Source organism: Hipposideros armiger, unplaced genomic scaffold (genome assembly GCF_001890085.2).
Source record: "Hipposideros armiger isolate ML-2016 unplaced genomic scaffold, ASM189008v1 scaffold_68, whole genome shotgun sequence".
Taxonomy (NCBI): Eukaryota; Metazoa; Chordata; class Mammalia; order Chiroptera; family Hipposideridae; genus Hipposideros; species Hipposideros armiger.
The window spans coordinates 1917617-1928264 of NW_017731418.1; the positions used below are offsets into that span (position 1 = coordinate 1917617).

Below are 10648 nucleotides of genomic sequence, written 5' to 3' on the forward strand. Positions count from 1 at the left end.
TATATATATATATATATATATATATATATATATATATATATATATATATATTGTGTGTGTGTGTGTGTTTATCATGTGATTTACGTCTCTCCTATTAAATTAAAGCTCCTTGAGGGCAGGAACAAGCACATTGTAGGTGCTCAATAAATCTTGTTGAATGAAAAAAATCAACAACAGAAAAGGAAAACACTTCATAATTCGTCCTTAACAAATTCCTATGCTTTTCTCCTGTCTGAATGCCCCCTCTGCCCCATTGCCACCCTTGCTCTCACCTACTCAAATCCTTCCCATTTTTCAAAGCCCAAATCAAACGCCACTGCCTTTGTAAAACTGTGATTCTTCCAGCCAAAAGTAAACTCCCCTTCATCCCAATGACCATAGCACTGTTCTCTGCTCCTTTCTTAAAACACCAACCATTCTCTAACCTTCTCTGCACAGAGGTAAGGCTCTGCTTGAAACTCACACCCGTGTTAAAGGCAGCATATTTTATTCTCCTTTGAGCCTCCTCTGTCTCCCATCACTTCATCCACCTGAAGGCAGACAAATATGGTGTTTAAAACATGAGCTTGGAAACCAGGCATGATGGATACAAATCCTGGCTGTACCACTTACTAGCTGTGTGATCCTGGTTAAGTCCCTTCACTTCCTTGTCCTTCTGCTTCCCCATTAGTAATAGGTAATATGTGACACTCATAACAGCACCCACCTTATAGGGCTAATTTGATGAATAAATGAGTTAATCCATGTAAAGCACTTTAAAAGTTTTCTAGAATGTTATAGTAACTGTTCAATACATGGATTCTATTATTGACTCAGTATAATTTATTAAGGCTCTTTTATGTGCCAGGTGCTCTGCTAGGCTGCCATATCTGTAGGTACTCTATAAATACTTGAGGACTGACTAATAAGCGCTAGCATTGACTTAGCCCTTTATTAGTCAATAACATGGTCTTCCCAGGTCCAAGGTCTCATTTAATCCTTACAACCATTCTAGGGATGGATGTCATCATTCCTACTTTTATGCAAGGGCAAATGGAGTCCCTTCTGCTCTGAACTGCGTGCACACACACACACATATATATATTTGATGGGTGAGAATCTCTGTAGTGCTCACCTCACAAGCCCTCCAACTTCTAGAGAGTTTTTCTGTTCCCTCCTGCAGCTCCCTCGACTTCACACGAAGCATCGTTTTTAGCATCTGTTCAGCCTGACTCCTGTCATTAGATACATTCTTGTGTGTTTATAATGCACCACTGATTTGTTTCAGACTAAATCATGAAATCTAAAAATAAAGTGATGTTGAACATATTTCTTTGCATATTAACTTTAAAGAAAAAGATTAATCTTTTAGAAATAATCAAAAATGAATGACCCACTCAGCATGTAACAGTTACAAAAAAAAAAGTAAAAATTTGAAAACCTCAGATTCCTCCTTAATCTTTTCTGTATTTATTAAGTATATACTTCATAATTTTTCATTTTAGAAATTAAAATGCCTAGTGAGCCAATGGTAAACCAATGTTCTTCCCTGGGGATGCTTAAATGAAGGCCGGATTCATTTATTCTCCACGTCAAATTCCCATTTTCAAAAATGACATTGCAGAATTGTCCTCATCATCCTAAGAGATGGAACAAAGCACAATAAAAGTGAGACATACAGAGTTATGAATGCTGTTCTCTGAAATTTCAGCCATTTATCCAACATATCTATTTGTCTGTCTCCGACAGGCTAGGCACCGTGTGGGTCTAGAACATAGGAATGTGTGGTTCCTTCCTGCAAGCAGCTTGCTAAGACTACCTACCGGAGGCAAGAGCTATGCAGAAACGACAATACCAGATAGGAAGGGTTGATGGGAAGGCGAGCGATGGGAGTGGCAAAGAGAAATTAATTCTTGCTGAAATAAAAATATGACTTGTCTATTTGATAAATTGCTTAAAATGTTTCCCTCTCCAACATCGACTCACACCCATTGTGACTATTTGCTTCTTTTCTTTCTTTGGAACCTAAAAACACTCTCAATCATCGGCCCTTGGGTGTTTATCTTAAGCCACCAACTAGTCTTGGTGACATTGTTTTATTCAAGTCGGTGTTTTCCTATTACTCAGAAATAGTTGCATACGCAAATAAATATACATTCTGGTGGCAACACTAAATAATGAAGCAAACAGCAGTTTATAAAATGCAGTCGTGCCATGCCACATTTCGTTTTCGAAGAGGAGAAGGCTACAGTCGACTGTGAACAATTACCAAATCGTCAATGGAATTCAATAAATGTTGTTTAAAAAAACTAATTATTTGTTACAATAACCAGCTACTACTGCCACTTTATATTTGGAGGTTTGTAAACTACTTTCATTTGAAATGTAATTGATTCCATTTTTACCATTTGTTCAAGTTTATGTGGTTGTTCTCATCCTAAGAGATGATAACATCTATTTTCAGCAAATTATACATTATAATTCCTCATTCAAAAGCTGTAACAGAAAACAAAATGCTAATTTATGCTGTAAACGAAACTACAGAATCATAATCATTCATTGTTAACATTAGGGACTAAACTGCTACTGGAAATAATAAAATTGGAGCAAAATGTGGCAGGGCTTTTTGGTTCGAGTTCTCTTTTTCTTTGCGTCTTTTTTGTTTGTTTGTTTTTTTGGCTTGTTTTGTTTTGTTTTGTTGGGACACGACTAACACACTTTCTAGTACTCTTTCAGGCAAGAGATTACAAGAATGTTTTGTCTTCTCCCAGATATAAGCCAGACATTCACTTTGTCCCTCAGCTATTCTCTGCAGTTTCTATATTTCAAATCTACAGGAAGACGTGCTCAAAAAGCAATCAGGAGGGCACGCTAAAGAGGGGAAGCATATTAGAACAGCACACCTGCTTTTCCACATTTCATTAAGCCTGCACACCTACGTTTCCTTTCCCATCAGCGACCCCCCCCTCCCCTACCCGGGCCTCTTCTGGAGGCGGATCCCTCTGCCACACTTTCTTGTCAAGGTGAGCCTTTCCCCATGGCCAGCTGCCCTTCCGTGTGAGGGAAGACATGAAATAAACAAGCAAACAGAAATCCAGTCACTTGAACAAATCAGGTCAATTCTTATTAGCAAGAAAAAACATGGGAAGGTGAGCTCTGGTACCCTAGTCCACATAGTGTGTTTTCCTTAAATAACCATAACATCACCTAATGGCATTGTCTCCTTTTTTGAACATACACGCCAAAAGAAAGAAATATTTAAATACAATTGTTACATCAAAAATGCGAATTCTTTGAAGGGACCAAAAAGTCACACTGCCGCCTTCTAGAGTAAATCACTTTTCTGCTGCCCTTTTATTTAATGCCGGCTGCTGTCCACGTTTGCCTCTTCACTGGCAAAGTGTGATCATTGATTTCCTATGGTCTCTCTGGAAGATAGTTCTGCTTCCTTGATGATGACTACAAAGGGGAGGTGACCCCATTCTCATTCCAATGCAAAGCCTGCACTGTTACCTTTCCGCTAGGGCCCCAGGAATGTGAAACCGGCGAGCAAGTCTTTGCCTTCCTCGTAGAGACTGTCTTGCTGTAACTACTGACATTTAATGGTTTCCCTCCCCTTCTCACCAACTGCATTTTGGAAGATCACAATCTGAGGGATGAACCACGAAAAGATATTAGATCATGATGGACATAAATGTTAGGTGCATGATTCGGTACAGAAGACACCTGTTACAGCACGGCCATGATGAGAAAGGTAACTTTTGGGCTAAACTGCAAACATAAATATATATAGTGCAAACCCAAAATGATATGGGTTTGCTTATAAAATAAAAGTGAGTTTATGCCTCAAAATGTGTGTGTGTGTGTGAATACATACACATATATAGTTTTGATGCATCTGAATGTTTATTTATAAAATTATTCTATTCATATACATTAAAATTGCATTTCTTCTGTAGAATGTTATTTTACTGATACGTACATTTGGAATGAGCCCTCCACTAAATCATAATTATTTGATATTGGGAGCTGGTAATCTGAAGACCCAGTTTATCTTTCAAACTGGATCAATTATTTAAACCAAAAACGACAAAAAAGGTAAACTATAACATTAGCCCATCACCAAGGAAAAAAAGGCACTATGTAGTTATAATTGATTTCACCAAAACAGAAGACTTCACCTCATTCACCAGAGACAGCTGTATCTGGGTACATAAATAACCAGAAAAAAAATGGGTATACTTGGGCAACGGAGGTCTTCTCTATTTTGTGAAGCTGGCAAATGAATGACACTGTCCCAAACTTCCTAGGAATGTCCATGTAGCCACATGGTGTCTTTAGGTTGTACTGGAGAGGAAGTAGAGTGTGGAGAGTAATGGAGAGCCGGCACTCTGGGCTCTGAGACTCGGCGGCATGGAGGACATGCTAGTGTTTCCTCTGACGAGCACTGAGCTCTTAGGAGAGGTCCGGAACTGGGCCTTATTTTCCTCATCTATAAAATGGGAATAATAACAAAAGTACCTACCTCATATGTTGTCGTGGAGATGAGTCAAATACATGTAAAGGGTTTCAAACAGCATTAACAAATGGTAGCTACTGTCACTGCTCTTTGGTTCCCAAGCTCTAGGTTCACAGAATTTTACAAAGAAAAGCACACAGTATTTTTAAACCAGTCCCTTAAGGAAGCTAGCCTTACTGGAAGACCCCCAACAAACCGAAGTTATTACAAGTCTCTTGTACTTTTCTCTCTACCTAGGAGAAACCTATCGTTGGGGAAACCAGCGTTAGGTGAGCTTGATGCATACACAAAGGGTACAGAGGGTGCCAAAAATATGTATACACATTTTAAGAAAGGAAAAAAACTGTATTAAAATGATGCTGATGGTAACCACTTTGAGCACCTCTTGTAATTGCAGAAGTCAAACGTGACTTGTACTCATCTTTTGTTATTGGTATATATTGAGTATTACAATTTTAATACAGTTTTTTCCTTTCTTAAAATGTGCACACATTTTTTGGCACCCTCTGTATAGGTGGGTTTCTAAAATTTACTTTAAGGCAAATATATAGAAATACATCTAAAAACTATTTTGCAGTTCATAACACATTTTCAGGAAAATAAAAATGTTTACCATGTAGAGAAGCCCAGTTTATATTTTTTGAACTTTGAGATATTAGCTTTCTAACAACTTTGTAAATGAAATGGAGGACGTTCCCTAGTCTTGGCTCATCTCTACAGATCCAAACATTGTTACCACTTTAAGAATTACAAAATACCCAGAAAAAAGGAAAAAATATTAAATTCCTTATAGTTCTCAGACTGGATGGAAAAAGCGCGTTCCTCAGTGGGCTGCTTTCTGCTTTGGCTATCCATATTCATATAAGCAGTGCCAAGACAAAAAAAAAAAAAAGGCAGTCAGCAGAAGCTTTCAACAACTTACCCACATCCATTAATGATTCTGCATTGAAACTTCTATCCTGCTTGAAAAGATAGAGTGAGTACAAAGAATTACAGGTACTGGCTAACAAAAGTCCAGGGTTGAATTCAAAACAGACACCGCTTACTCTGAGAAGATAGTGTGTCTCCTTATAAGGATGCCATTTTATATTTGCTGTCTGGAAATTTTGATGGTGTGGCAGGGGTTTGTGGGGAGAAAGAAAAGTGAAAAAGCACAGTCCAGTCTGTTGGTAACATCTTTACAAACTCAGGTACCACTACCCAATAACCAAAGAACTGGTCCATCAGGTGAATACAGTCAGATGTCTGGCCTCATGGACACCCAAGCAGTCAGCTAATTGGCTCCATTTTTCACTTTCAATTGATTGATTCAATATCATACAGACCTGGTTTGCTTCAATTTGGGCCTACATACTGACAACTAATAAGGTGACCTAGGCCCAAATTGCAAGCAATAATGACCCTTCTGCGGTCAGCGTCACGATGGAGACAGAAAGCTTAAACAACTACCAGAGGGACTCGTGGGTTGAAAAGCACAGCATAAAAAGATAAAGCTGGGGTTTGGAAGCTTGCACTACTGCCATCCCTAGGCGTGAAACTGTAAATTAAAGAATGGTCTGTTGTCTGCTGCACTGAGCCAAATCAGAGACATTTCACATACACACTTTAATTGGGGTTTTCGTTCTAATTGAAGAAATAAATTCTACCTAAGCAGATGCTTCCCCCCCCCCAAACTCTCACTATGGTATGTTTTGCACATTGGCAAGTGGGTGCAAAATATCTGCAACATGGTCTCCTCAGATATAAGATGGAATTTCCCAGCTTTTAAATGGTAACAGATGTAGTTTCAGCTCTCATACACATTGGGCTCTCTCCCAAAAAATCACCCCAATCCCCCTCCGCCACCAGCTTTAATAACAAGGCGTCACAGCATAACTAAAAATCTCCCAGTCAACAATGATTCATGATTGGGTTTTTGGTTTTGTTTTTGTTTTGTGTTAGTAATGAATAAATAAGTGCCCAGTTCCCAAATGTCCAGGTCTCTCTATAAAGAACCCCCACCTTCATTATTTTTTTCACTTGCTTGTTTATAACCAGAGGTGTCATAATCAGGTTTCTTGTGAAAATGAAAGTAATCAAAAATGCCTTGTGATTCCAGGAAAAGAGCTTCTTAGGGAGACATGCCTGCCTGCTATTGATGTTGTAAAAAGGCTCCTTTTACATGGTATTAGATGTTGAGAGCACATCATATTGATCTAGAAATAAAAAGCTTGATTTTTTTTTTAGTACAGGCAACCCATACCTTCATAAGCACTTTATACACTAGGAAGATGGTTTTATTTTTAATTGAGGTAGAGTAAACAAATTATATTTGAAGAGCATTGCTATTTTTAGGGAACATAGGATTTGTAAGCTTTTTGGCAGCAATTCAGGTAAAAATCATGAATAAGTCTCACTCTTTCAAATTTGGCCCAGGCCTCTCCCTAACTGCCCTGCCCAGAGTCCAAGATTGAGAGTTAAAGAGTTGCTTTTGTTTTATTTCTTTTTTTTCTCCGTAGAAACAGTTAGGAGTTGATTCCTCAGTCATTTCAGCTCAAACGCTGAAAATGCAAACTGGGGATGAAGCAGAACCTAGGTCCCTTACGCACATACATTCTTCATCCCAGAAAATGGTGAAATGGCTGCGTAGAAAACCGCAAATCCTGGGGAAACGCACTGCCTGTCCGCATTTACCCCCAGATATTAAAGCTTCGGTAGCACTTGAGGGCACCTTCCTCTAATGATGTACATCGCTCATTTGTTTCTGTACTTTTAAAGTTCATACCGCACAACTGGAAGAAGAAATCAATATTTCAAATGATCTCCCTTTCCCCACCATACAATTCCACAGCACTAAGAGTAGCACACCACCCAATACCAGCCTGTGAGCTAATCATCCTCCACAGAGCAGCGCCAGCTGCTTTATCAGACATTCTTTCCAATTTTCTTAGCAACATGAGTCTCCTTTTCTAGAAGCAAGATCTTGCCTTTTGGGGAAATGCTTTTCCAAACCAAGTTAAACTAACTTTACCCGAAGGAACCGATAGTTTTCCTCTTTTTAAACCGCCACCCTCCCCCCCTTCTTTGGTTCTCTCCTTCCTGTACTCCAACCTTGCCCCGCACCCCTCCTTCTCGCCCACCTCCTTCGGTTTCCAAGGAGTTTGCACGTGATTGCCAGTCTTGCAAAATCCGGCCGCAGCCCTTCGCTTTTAAACGTACTAAACGACTTGTTTCCTATCTCAGTCAAGATGTTGCCAACCCTCCCATCGCTGGAAAGCCGTATCACTGCATGTTTCCTTACATCCAAGTCTCCTTTCTGTCGTCCCTCTGAGGAAAACAAAGTGCCCGAGTTGCACGGCCCCGAGGTGCAGGTCGGAGGTACGCGCTGGGAAACTTATCCTAACGCATCTGACTCCAGGACCCGGGGGCACGGGGCTGCCGAGGAATCCTGAATCCCGGCCGGGCTTTGTGCCGGGTGCGTGGGTCAAGCCTTTCCTACGGGTCTCTGTCTTTAAAGGCAAGCTGGAGTCTGTTTCTGACTCATCGACAATCACACACACACACACACACACTCACGCACTCACGCACACACGTGTGCGCAGACGAACACACACACACACACGTGCGCGGACGCTCCCTGCAGAGCCGGAGTTTGCTGAACCGGAGGGGTCACAGGCTTTTAGCAATCCCGAGCCAGCGCGCGGAGGCGTGGAGAGCACCCGGGCCTCGCCAGACATGGCAAGGTGGCCTGGAGGAAGCTCCCAGTGCCGGCCACGGGCAGCTGGAGAATCCCCTGAGCCCCGCAACTCCAGTGCCGGCGCGACCACCCCGGCCGTTCCTCCAAGTTTCTACTAACAGCTGAGCATCCCCTTTCCTAGCTGACTCGCCCGGAACCCCCATTTCACGTGCCTCGGCCGCCCTCCAGCCTCACCCTGAGCTCTGTACCCCCAGAGCCGCCGACACGTTTCCCGGGAGCGGCCCAGACGCCCCCACCCGTGGCGGCAGCCCGGCGGTCTGGCCAGAGCTCGCCGTGGTCTCCCGCTGCTCTAGCCACGGCGGCAGAAGCCTCTCCAAGGCTCCCTTATGTATTATTCACTGGAAGGGCCACGGCGCTTCACCGAGAGCTCACGCCAGAGACGCCAGGTCTTCGCCCGGGAACTACTAGTTGGGCGATTTCAGTTTTTTGGAAACTGGGGGTGATGCGGGGACGGCGGAGCACATTTTTCGGTTGTTTCGCTCTGGGGGTTGGCTTTTTTGCTGGGAGCTCACAGGAGCGCGTTGCGCCCCGGGCCCGGGAGGGAGCGCGCCAGAGCTGGCTAGTGTGGCGGGTAGCCCCGCGAGCGGCCAAGGCTGGCGGGCGGGCCAGGAAGAAGACACCGTAGCAGCCGGGGGAGCCGGGCCAAACGGAGCTCTTTTCCTAGTCGCCCCCCACCCCAGCCGCCGCGCGCGTCGTGGGCCTGGGAATCCCCCGCGCCCAGGACCGCCCACCGAGTTGCTGTGCCTTTCACCATTGCTCCTTCACCTCGCCTGTGGCCCCAACTTTCCCCAGCCTGGACACACACACACACACACACACACACACACACACACACACACACACACACACACACACACACACACACACCCCCTCCTCCCTGGACTCCAGCTCCACTTCGCTGTGTAGTTTGGGGATGATAGATGCCTGTAGACTTTCACCAAACAAGCGGTGGGGGCAGCAGACTACAACAGTTATTTAATTAAAAGGCATTTTCCTCTCTTTCTCGCTCCGGCTCCCAGAATAGCTTTTGCACCCCTAGACCCTGAGCACACGCCTGCCTCTCCCGGTTACCAGTGGCCCGCTAAAACCCGTCTGCTTCCACGCCCCCCCTTCCGGCGTCTACCCCCAGCTCCCCCTCCCTCACACCAACAAGCACACCTAGAGGCCGACGGTGGGGAGCGTGGAGGGCACGATGCAGCCAGACTGCATTGCACAGTCATCAAAGTTAAGTGTGTTTGTGGGGTGCTTGTGCGCTGTAGGGGAGGCGCGGGGTCACAGGCACCAGAGCATCCACTCTGCCCTACCCCCTCCACGGGGTCAGGGGACGCCTCCACTTGAGATTGCAGCCATTTTAGGGAAAGAGGTGGCTCGGGGCCCCGGGGGGAGTGGAGGAGGAAGAGCACGTCGCGGGGGACTCGCAGCTCCGCAGCCTCTCCGCGCAACTGGAGGGCCGGGAGGCGCGGGCGCACAGGGGCGCGGCGCCCGCGGCGACTTGGGGGAAGGTTGCGCTCGAGTTCCCAGGTCTTGCCGGGAGTTGTTCGGGGTAACGTGCGGGCTCCAGCCTCTTTCCGGATTCCCGCTGGGCTGGGAGGTGTGTGGTGGGGGAGGTGTGGATGGCAGATTGGGCACGAGAGGGACGCGACAGACCCTGGAGACTGGAGAGCCAGTGCTGGGGGAAGGGGGGTACCTCCTCTCGCCGGTTGGCACTGACCCAGACAGTGCGACCCACTTGGCCCCCCCCAGCCTCCCCACCCCCTCCCGAGCCTCTGCCTCCCCGCCGAGTGCCAAGTGAGCGCGCAGCGGGGGGCACGGGGCGCGACGTCGCCCGGTACCGAGCCACCCCTTACCTGGCTGGAAGGGGTTTCCCAGGAGGAGCCGTAGTTGTAAAAGAAGGAAGAGAAGAAGGTATCTTCCGACAGCCCGCAGCCCGCCATGCTCTGGATGCAAATAAAATGAGGAAAGGGGAGAAAAAGCACACACAAAAAAGCAACCAAAAATGTTCAAAATCAAATTAAACCAATAAGCGAAGAAGAAATTCTCTCGAAAATCAAGAAAAGGAGGGGGAAGGAAACGGCGAAGGGAACGGAAACTCTCGGCGATGCTCCCTCTCCGGCTGAGGAGGGATGCTTGGGCTGCCGCCGCTGCCGCTGCCGCTGCCGCCTTCTCAAGACGGTACCTAGAGAGGTTCGTCCTGACTTGGGCAGCCGCCGCCGCCGCCGCCTGTGCCGGCTGCGTGTGTGTGCGCGCGCGTGTGTGTGCGTGTGCGTGTGTGTGGTGTGTGCGCGCAGAGCGAGAGACCGCAGGGGAAGCGAGAGGGCGAGAGAATGAGCAAACCGGGATGGAGGGCGCAGAGGCAGAGCGGACGGGCGTGTGCGCGCGGGGGTGCGTGCGTGTGCGTGTGTGTGTGTGTGTGT

The 10648-nt window shown here is 45.8% G+C and overlaps 1 protein-coding gene across 1 annotated transcript in view; it reads right to left on the reverse strand.

The window, feature by feature from the left end:
- Positions 1-10576, reverse strand: part of PPARGC1A (PPARG coactivator 1 alpha) — a 643335-nt gene extending 632759 nt beyond the window's left edge. The window contains exon 1 of the mRNA XM_019642416.1: positions 10082-10576. The gene's annotated coding sequence lies outside the window, so the exon portion shown is untranslated. The remainder of the gene's footprint in view (positions 1-10081) is intronic.
- Between the last annotated feature and the right edge of the window lie 72 nt (positions 10577-10648).